Consider the following 10,355-nt stretch of genomic DNA (forward strand, 5'->3'; position numbering starts at 1 on the left):
TAGGCATCATCAGCCAATTTTGACAGGTGAGGAACAGAGCCTTGAAGGCAAGGGAGTACATAGGATCTACTCACTGGCCTCAGCACTGAACCCTGTACCGCTTGCAAGTGCTACCTTCAAGTATTTTAAACTCAATTTATTTTACTTTATTATTATTTTTTTGGGTTTATTTATCTTGATAGAGACAGAGAGCAAGCAGGGGAGGGGCAGAGAGAGGGAGAGACAGAATCCCAAGCAGGCTCTGTGTTGTCAGTGCAGAGCCCAACGTAGGGCTTGAACTCACAAACAGTGAGATCACGACCTGAGCTGAGATCAAGGGGCCACCCAGACTCCCCTTTCAAATTCATTTTGTATAAAGCCAAGTTCACTATAATTGACTCCTTCTAGGTTCCCTATGCAGGTAAATGGCCATTGGTCTAGCTGCCTGAAATGTAGAAGTTATCTTAGATGCCTCCCTTTCTCTCATCCCTACTTTCTATATTTGTTGTTCTTACCAACCAAATATCACTTGAATCTGTTTCCTCTTTTTTATTCCTGGACCACAGTCCTAATGCAGCCTCTAAGAATTTATCAGCCTTGTCACACAGTGGCCTCGCATGGAGCCTTCACCACTCTCTCCCACCCAACCTTTTGCTGGAGGGTGCCTCTCTTTGAGCTCCAAGATAAACATAAACCCATTATTTTGAGTAAAAGTCCCTTTTAGGGGCACGTAGGTGGCGTAGTGGATTGAGTGTCGGACTCTTGATTTCAACTCAAGTCATGATCTCACGGTTCTTGGGTTCAGGCCTCGCAGTGGGCTCTGCACTGATAACACAGAGCCTACTTGGGATTCTGTCTTCCTCTCTCTCTGTCCCTCCCCCGCTCACTCTCTCCGTCAAAAGTAAATACATAAATAAACTTTCAAAAAGGACCTTTTGGACTGTCCTTGATCGTTTATTTATTTATTTATTTTGAGAGACAGAGCATGAGCAGGAGAGGGGCAGAGAGAGAGGAAGACACAGAATCTGTAGAAGGAAGATATAGGCTCCAGACTCTGAGCTGTCAGCACAGAGCCCGATGCGGAGCTTGAACTCATGGACTCTGAGATCATGACCTGAGTCAAAGTTGGAAGTTTAACCACCTGAGCCACCCAGACGCCCCTGGACCTTGATTATTTGTAGTTGCTGCATCTCCACTTAACTCTTCTTTCTCCTTTGCTGCTGGCCCCCAGGAAGCCGCATGCTTCCCAGCACAGGTCTCACTCAAGCTGGTCTTTCGTGATCTGGCCTTCACCTCAGCCATCTCCATTTACCTTCCTGCTCCCATTTATGTCTTTCAGCCTAACCCAGGCCTCTCCACTTTTTGTTAGCATTTCCAGATGCCCTGGGTTACCCCTCCCTTGTGCCGCCTGTCCCAAGAATGGAGCTTGCGTCTCTGCTGTGCAGAAGTGGAATGATCTGGTGCTTGACGATTCTAATGATTATTGATAAACAGCCTTAGAAAACTGGTTTTTTTTTAAGTGGGGGAGACACCGCAACATATGAATTACAAGAAGAAATTTTATGAAGCTTTATGGAGATATCGTATAGTTCATCATTCAAGGGAAGAGAGCTGGCACTTGTTGAAGCCCCACTGTGGACTCTGTCATATCATGTCACCAACCATGCCAGGACTGGAGCATAAGAGATTCCAAGTAGCCGTCGCCACTCAGCACTTACCTGCCACACTGGCAGTTCAAATCCAGACGAATTCTCTGCCATTTCTATGCCTCCTGTGTCCCCTCCTTTTTGGAGGCAGGTTTTCCAGTGTGGGGATTCTCTTTGGGCTATTTTGGAGCCTCTCAGGACTTTACAAGGGAGGGGACAAAGGATAGGGGACCAGGGACGCCAGGATCAGCAGTGCCCAGAGTGCCATAACTCAACTTCCTGGTGTTTTTAGTCTGTTTCCATCACCCGTGGCTGTGCTTCTCCTGAAGCACAAGCCCTCAGTGAGATCACTGTGACTCAGTACACTGACACCAGGCACATAGGGCCCATGCCCGTGGCAGCGGGGGTGGGGGGGCCGTAATCAGCATGGTGAGAAACAGAAACACCTGGGCCCATGGTGGCCTCCTGGGAGGCCTGGAGGAGGGCCCTGCCTGTCCACCAGGGTCTCTCACCTCCAGCGGAGTGCTTGGTGCCAGTGCGCTCTGTACAGGATTGCTGCACGGATGAAGGAATGATTGAGTGAGTTCCAGAATACTGTGCCGTGTGTTGTCGGGAAGGAGAAGGGAGCACTTTGCTCTTTCTTGGGTGCCTGTCCCTCGGGTCAAGGGCATTTCCACCATAAGCCATCCGTGTGCTCCCTCCCCTCTACCTTTGTCCCCTACTTCTTTCCTCACTTCTTTTTCAGTCTTACCACCCCACCTGGGTGATGAGCACAGGCTTCTGGGGGCTCCTGTAGAATGATTCATTCAATATTTATTCACTGAATATTTGCTGGCCTCCTTCCCTGTGTTCAGCAAAGCAGGAGGCTCTGCAGGAGGAAAAGGGATGATGTGCACTGGACCTTCTGGAGTTCATGCCCAGCAGAGAGCCAGACTGACCAACAGGCAGTTACTGTGAAGTTTGAGTGGAGGTAAGATGCCCATCAGGGGCATCCGAGAAGACTTGGATGGATGACTTTCAGGGAGGGCTTCTTGGAGGAGGTGATGTTTGAACTGAGTCCTGACCACCTGCATGACTCTGAGAGTGAGAGCCTCCTTACATTTTGTGCCCTGAACATCTACTTTGCTTCCCTTCAGTCCCAGCCTCGGCCCTGAGGATGTGCAGGAGTTGGTAAGAAAGGGGAAGAGAGTGAAGGCCAGGAAGTGCCTTCCAGGTAAGAGGTAAGGGTTGTATGTGACATCAGGCAGAGCCCAGAGGTGGGAACTCCACGGAGCCTTCATTCCCACCTCTGTGGAGGAGGCTGGGAAAAAGCTGCAGATGCCTGTACCTCATCAGTCATGCCTGAGAGCCAGACACTGTTACCAGTGCTCTTGCTGGGGAGAGAAGGTAGCTCGAGGTGGCATGGATTTGAGGGTCAAGGGCTGTGACATCTGTCATGGTACTTCTCCACTTTCCCACTGGGAACAATAGAATAGCCAACACTTTCCTACTGCTTATTATGTGTACTTTATGCATGTGTTCTATGAGGCAAGTGCTATGAATACTGGCCTGTTATCACAGATGGGGAAACTGAGGCACAGAGCAGTTGGATAACTTGTTCCAGGTCATACAGGCAGAGACTGGACTCAAATCAAGGAGTCAGGTGCCAGAGCCCTTGCGTATGCCCATTACACTATCCTAGTGATAACCTGTGAACAATGGGAAATGGTGAATATCTCTTGGGTGATATTTCACCACATGTGCAAAATTTCTGACATACTCCTATTTTGTCTTAAAAATTCACATACGTCTTGCATCTTATAACTCTCTATATGTTTAATCAAGACAATGCCTCCCACCTGGTAACCAAGTAAAACTGATGCTTCGGGGAGATGTGTCACATCATCCCGAGGCACTGAACAGCCCCAGAGACGTGGTCTGTGGCAGGAACCAGGCGCAGGTGTCAGAGCGGGAAGAGCTCGGGCTGCCTGGAGGAGGTGGACAAGGAGGGACTGGAGCATTTCACTGTGGTGCTGCCTTGCTCTTCCCCTTTCGCCTCTTCCCTTGACTACACTGGCCACTCTCTCAAGTCAGGGTGCTGGGACTTCCCCGCATGACCTTCACTGTGAAGGTCATCTGGAAACTGGCTACTCCTGCTTTGTGGTTGCTGGGCTGCCGTGTTTGTGATTGCTGTTCCTCCTCCCTCCTCCCTCCTCAACTCCTCTTTCTTCCTCTCCCCCGCCTGCTTCCCATTCTTCCTCCCCTTCTCATCCTTCTCTTCCTCCCCCCTCCTCCTCCTCTTCCCACTCTTCCTCCTTATCCTTCTCATCCCCCTCCCCCTTTCTCTCCCCTCTTTCCCTTCCTCTTCCCCCTTCACCTCCTCCTCATCTTCCTCCTCATCCCCCTCCCTTTCTCATCCTCCCCCTTCCTCTCCTCTCCCTCCTCCTTCTCCTCCTCCTCCTCCCCCTCCTTTTTCTCTTGTTTTCTTCTGAAGGAGGCCTCTCTGAGGACCATGTGACCTCACACATGTCTGTGGTCAAGCTCTGGGAGCCTCTTCATTTTACCCTACAGCATTTAGTTCTCTCCTCCACCGAGTTCCTCTATTTTCTAGAAGTTTCATGTTTGTTCATGTTGAGCCACTGCAGAAACCCCCTTGAATGGCCTTAAAAAAATCACAGCAACCAGCACAAAACCAGCATTTCTATTCTCCTTTCTTTACGTCCTAGTTTCCAAAAGTCCTGCTTCCTTGGCCAGACAACTGGCTGGCTTTATGTGATGTCTTTATGTCTTTAAGTTTCAGACTTGATGTGCTTTCTTGCATGGCTGCCTGGAGCCCTGCAGGGCCATTTCTCCACCACCGGGGAAATGTCCGGCTGCCCCATCAGCCCAGCATCTCTGAGGTCTCCTTAGCATTCGTCTGTTCATCTAACAGGTGATTATTGAGTGCCTACTTTTGGGTAGGGATGCAGCCGGGTACATGACTAACTTATCTTGTGAAACTCACATTGTGGGGAGGGATTGCACTGGAGCCGGACAGACAGCCCCTCCCCACCCCCGACCACCAAACCAAAAAACAAAAACAAAAAATAGCCCCCAAAACACACACCCACACACACACACACAAAGCCCCAAGAAGTAGATAAATAATATACTTTCAGATAGTTATAAGTGCTATGAAGCAAATAAAGTAGGATGGTACCCAGAGTGAAGAATGAAGAGAAGGAACGTGTGCAAAGACCGGGGGAGGATCTCCAGGAGTGGCAAGGAGGCTGGCAAGGCTGGAATGCAGGAGCTGAGGGGGAGTGAGGTGCCAGGGGAGGAGGGAGAGGGAGACAGAGGCCAGATCACCAGCACCTTCTACGTCCTAGTAAGGGGTTAGGTTTTAGCTTACACGTAGTATGGGAGTAACACGATCACTTCTTGAAAAGGACCACTCTGACTGTTGTGGAAAACAGATTTTAGGCATCAAGAATGGGAACAAGGGAACCCACTGGGAGGCTATTATAGTAATCCAGGTGATTCCACTGGGTGCAGGAAAGAAGGAGAAAAAGAAATACACTCAAGATAGACTGTAGAGAGGTGGCCAATGGTGGAGTAGAAAATGCTCTGATCTGGGACTCAGAAGTCCGGTGATTGAATCTTCAGTCCACCACCTACTTGCTCTGGGAGCTTGTATGAGTCGCCTAACTTCTCAGGCGGTTTGTCTATAAGGTGAAGACAGTGACATGGCCTCCACATTTCTCAGGTGGGGGAGAGGAAGAAGGTGAGTGTCCCAGCAGGGTGTCTGTGTGACAGAGGCATGTCCTTATGATGGCGAGGGGTTTCCTGGAACCCACGTCTCCTCCACTACAAGGGTGAAAAGGCAAGATTGTCATCCAGGCTTTAGGGAGCTGGCTCACCCTTAAGCTAAGTCAAAGCTCACTCCATGTTGGAAGCGAAGGGTGCATTTGGGGGTGATTCCTTTCCAAAATAGAGAAGTGGGTTTGAGGTGGGGTTAGATGACACTCTGGACTGGTGAGGGGCTGATGGTGGCTGGACAAGGCAGAAGGGCTTGGTTCTGGGGGCAAGCCTATCACTGTCCCGAGGGGTAGCTGGTAAAGGTGATTCTGAACATATGTCTCTTGGTGCATGGGGAAGGTAGCCTAGGGAACATTGACACGTTCCCAGAAAGTCTTAGCAAGGCTGGGTTTTGATCTTTCATGGGTGGAGTAGGTCAGTTTCAAGCCCTTTCCATGGAAGTTCTGAGAGCAGATGTCCCACCCCTGGAAATCACCTACCCGATGTTGGCTTGTGGTCGTCTGTCCTGTGGCTCTGGGAGCCAGCTGACCCTGGGGCAGGGTGCATGGACTTTTACTAAGGCATGAATCAAAGGTCAGCATAACATGAGCGATATTCGTGGGCAACGCCCCTTTCTCTTTAGCCTTCTGAAGTCTGGACTCTGGACCCTCAGGTTTCTATAGGGAAGTGGAAGGGAGCTGACATCAACTGTTTGCTTACGATATGCCTGGCACCTTGCCAAGCACCATACACTACTCATAATGTGGTGAAATAAACATTATTTTTTTTTAATGTTTTTTATTTATTTCTAGGAGAGAGACAGCATGAGCAGGGGAGGGTCAGAGAGAGAAGGAGTCACAGACTGAAACAGGCTCCAGGCTCTGAGCTGGCAGCCAGCACAGAGCCCGACGCGGGGCTCGAACCCACGAACCGCGAGATCATGACCTAAGCGAAAGCCGGACGCTTAACCGACTAAGCCACCCAGGCGCCCTGAAATAAACATTATTATATCCATTTTTCTTAATACTAAGAAACTAAGGCTCTGAGAGATAAAAGCATCTTTTCCCGAAGTCATGTGACTGGTAGTGGGAGCCTGAGTCCACCTACACCATAGCCCCCACTCCTACACTAGTGTCTTCCTGGAGAGGGTAGGTATATATCAGAACCTTCAGAGGAGAGGTTTGGGGATCTTGATTTTTTTAAAAAGTCCTCCGGACTCTTGCAGTGGCCAGCCGGCGTTGGGAGCTTCTGCCTCGCACCATGTGGCTTTCTTAAAGCCATTCATGGGATGTTTGGAGCACAAAGAGAGAGTAGATACCCACCTTTGGGGTGTGACCTTAGCAAGATTTAAGGAATCTGACCTGGAGAGAAGCTTTAATCTGTGTTAAATGCCTTTCTGGCTGTGATGCAAGTCATTGAACTTTGCACCTCAGTTTCCTTGTCTGTAAAATGGGGATCCAGATACCCTGCAGGACTATTGAAGGATTAAGGATAGTACAGTAAATGACCTAGTACATGGCCTGGCTCACCTCTAGCCACTGAATAAAGGGTAGCCATTCATGTTGTTCACCACATTATCAAACGTCTTTGGAGGAGGCGCCTGGGGGACAGGTAGTTTCTCTGTGGCCCACTCACCCATTGCTGAGGCCCCTCCTTGGCACAGCCTGTCCCATAGAAAGAGCGAACTCCCAGAGACTCTTCCTCCAGGGAAAGCCAGTGTCCCCACAGGCCACTGGGTCTGGCCCCCGGTGCTTGAAGCTCTGACGTGTGGTGACAGTCCCTGCTTTTCAGCTGGTGAGTATGCCCTCCCCCTCCCTGGACTGGCCCAAGGGCAGACTGGGCAGGGGGAGCCGGCCTTGTGGGGAAAAGGCTGGCCCACCGCCTCGCTCCTCTGCCAGCTGGGCGGCTGGGCCCGGCAGCAGCTTGGACTAGCTCGAAGGCCCAGCAGGGGCCTCTGTTGGGCGGCAGCCTCCCCGCGCCCGAGCCCCTCAGCTAGCACCAGGCCATCTGGTGCCTCTGGCCCCTTTTGTGTGCCGGGGATGCGGGAGGAGGGGCAAAGGCAGAGGAGACAGATTTCTCTGGCCAGCTCTCTTCCAAGCTGAGAAGCTGGAGGTGGAGGACATGGGGCCTGGGGATGAGGTGGAGGCCACTCTGGGCTTGGGCCTTGGGAAGAAGGGACCAAGGGTTCTGAGGCGTGAAAGGGGCCAGGCTCACAAGGGAGGGAGGACGGCTCAGAAAGAACAGGTGCAGTGTGCGAGGGCCCTCGTAGGAAAGCTATAAAGGGGAAGAGGTGAGAGACAGAGAGAAAGGGTGAGAGTGAGCTGTGTGGCGAGAAAAACGTGAGTGGTGCGGAAGGGGGTATAAAGTATACGGAGAGGAATGAAGTCCAGGAGTAGGAAAAGGTGTACAAGAATCTCTCCATGTCGCATGCGTGAAGTTGCTGCCCTATTTCTGTTCTAGGAAAGAGGAAGTGAGAGCGTGTGGGCTGGCGGCCCTTCCCTGGCCAGCTGTAGGTGAGCGGAGGGCGGGGGGTGGCCGACAGAGCAGCCCGGCTTTCAGGTCAGGGGAGCCCCAGGGTCCAGCCCAGGCCGGCCCAGCCGCTGCCCAGGCCGGGTCCCTGTCAGGACTGCCACCACCAGCAGAAGGCCTTCGGAAAGGAATGTGATGGTTGGTCTCTGGGGTGGGGAGAAAACCTGTGTTGAATGCCCTTTGATGTGGGTCTGCGCCCAGGGAGGTCAGGAAGGACGCAGAAGGTGGCCTGCTTGCTCTGCCCGGGGCAGGACAAAAGGGCCTTGGGTTGGAAGCATCCTTCCCTCCGGCACTTCTCCCGTCAGCCTCCGTCCCTGGCCCTCTCTCCGACCTCAGCTTGCTTCCTCTCCTGGGGTTCTTTGAGGCAGTGCTGACCCCCTCCCAGCCCCTGGCCCTGAGATGTGTGGTTACCCCTTTGCTCTCCCACAAATCTGCCTTGCTCTCTGCATCAGGCCTTGTCAGCGTCTGTCTTCTGGTCCCACCTGGAAAGTAGGACTAAGTCACTGTTACCTTCTTTGAAGCAGGAAATGCACACTGATCGAAATCATGACTGAGGACGGGGAGAAGCCATACCGCTAATGTGGTTGATTTCGTGCAAATTGGTCCATTTAACACCAATCTGCATGGGATTTTCCCCTCTATTAAAGTCACTTGAAGATCAGAGGTGGGTTAGAGGCTCTGGGAAGCACTTTGCAGCTCTCGTGAGGTGGGGGGGGAGCCCCAAGCGATGTGCATGCATGGCACTGGCCCTGCTGGGCTCTGGAGGGCTCAGTGAGGAGCAGGGTGGGTGATGGGGGAAGTGCTCACTGTCAGAGAGGCTCCTGGGCCTTGAAGAAGGTCAGGCTGTAGCTTAGAAATCCCCCCAGCAAGGAGGCCGCCAGATGCAGCTGATGGACAGCCGGAAACAAGCAGGGCTTGACTTGAGATGTCCATTCACATTTAGGTGCGTCTGCACGGGAGCTCCCAGCCGGACCACCTGAGGAGGGGACAGAGGTGACTTTGTTTCAACGGTGGTGTATGGAGCACCGGCTAGTCCTCCCAAGCAGCCAGGAAGGTGAGGGAACCATGGCCCAGAGAGGCTAAGGGCTGGCCCGCTATCATTCAGTTAGTAAAGGGCAAAGCTACTTGGGCCCCAGAAGCCTGGGCTTCTCCCCTGAGCCGTGCTGCTGGCCAGGCCTGATGGGAAGGCAGGCTCAGGACTGGCTTCCTGGAGGGCCTTTGAAATGACCTTGGAAACTGAGCTGGACTTTGACACTTGGAAGGGCGATGATTCTTATGAATGGAAAAAACAGCGGGCACAGACGCACAGGGCCCATGCGGGGACTGGGGCAGGTCGCTGAACATGACCAGGCATTTGGCAGGAGACCCAGCCTGGGAGGCAAGCTGGAGCCATTTTGTGGAGTCCCGAAGGCCCTGTGTGGGTTGTGGTTTCTTCTCTAGGGGGTGGGGTCTGTTAAAAGCTTTGATGAGGGGAATCACGTGGTCAGGACTGTCCTGGCCGTGGTCTAAGGGGGAGCCAAGCAGGAAGGGACAGCGGTGGGGCCACGGTGGAAGGCCACGCAGTGAGCAGTGGGGAGGGCAGGGGTGGAGAGGTGTGTGAGCGGCCTGGAGGACTCCCACACAGAGCAGAGTGCAGCGCTGGCTGGAGGATGGCGTGGTTGTTTATAGAAATGGGGAAGTCACAGAGTGGGGGTGCTTTCGGGTGGGGGAGGGGACAGAAAAGAGATCTGAATTCGAACCTGGTGAGGTCACTTGCTGGCTGGACTTCCAGGTGGCCATAGGGAATAGCAGGGGCTCCCCGAGACTCAATCCCAAAACCTCATCTTGAATGTCCATCTGCTTCCTTCTCCCCTGAGGTGCTGAGCTCACTGATTGGGATTGCCTTACATTTTGTGTCTCCCCATGGCATCGGGACATTGGATGCCCTGGGAGCTGTGGGGCCCAGTTACCAGCTGGTGCTGAGGATCAAAGACAACTATTCATTCCCTGCTCCCAGATGTGGGTGCCTGACACCTTCAGAGAAGTTACAGATGAAGGGTTTCCCTAGAAGGCTCTTCTTGCAAGAGCTATTTCTCTGGTTTCCTCAAGGGAGACCTTGTCCCCCCGTCCACAGGGGTACAGAGGGGCAGGGGTGGCATTTTGGCTCATGGGTCCTGGCAGTGGCCCTGTCTAACCTAGAGGGAAGAGACTGCTTCCTTCTCCCGCCTTTACTTCTGCACGAGTGGGGAAAGAGACGGTTATCCAGGCTGTTCACTACTCCTGGTCTCTCGTTTCACCAGTTCATGACCTCTTTTCAAACACCCACCTGAGAGGTGCCTGAGTGGCTCAGTCAGTTAAGCATCCGACTTCAGCTCAGGTCATGATCTCACGGTTCGTGGGTTCGAGCCCCATGTCGGGCTCTGTGCTGACAGCTAGCTTGGAGCCTGGAGCCTCTTTTGGATTCTG

At 52.6% G+C, this 10,355-nt stretch overlaps 1 long non-coding RNA gene across 1 annotated transcript; it reads left to right on the forward strand.

Moving 5' to 3' along the window:
* Positions 1–7,840: 7,840 nt before the first annotated feature.
* Positions 7,841–8,952, forward strand: LOC120243246. The gene is made up of 3 exons (XR_005531257.1): positions 7,841–7,894; positions 8,435–8,574; positions 8,854–8,952. It is a non-coding gene; the product is annotated as an uncharacterized LOC120243246 (long non-coding RNA).
* The last annotated feature ends 1,403 nt before the right edge of the window (positions 8,953–10,355 follow it).

The sequence above is a fragment of the Hyaena hyaena genome, unplaced genomic scaffold (assembly GCF_003009895.1).
Source record: "Hyaena hyaena isolate Hyena2069 unplaced genomic scaffold, ASM300989v1 scaffold_337, whole genome shotgun sequence".
Taxonomy (NCBI): domain Eukaryota; kingdom Metazoa; phylum Chordata; class Mammalia; order Carnivora; family Hyaenidae; genus Hyaena; species Hyaena hyaena.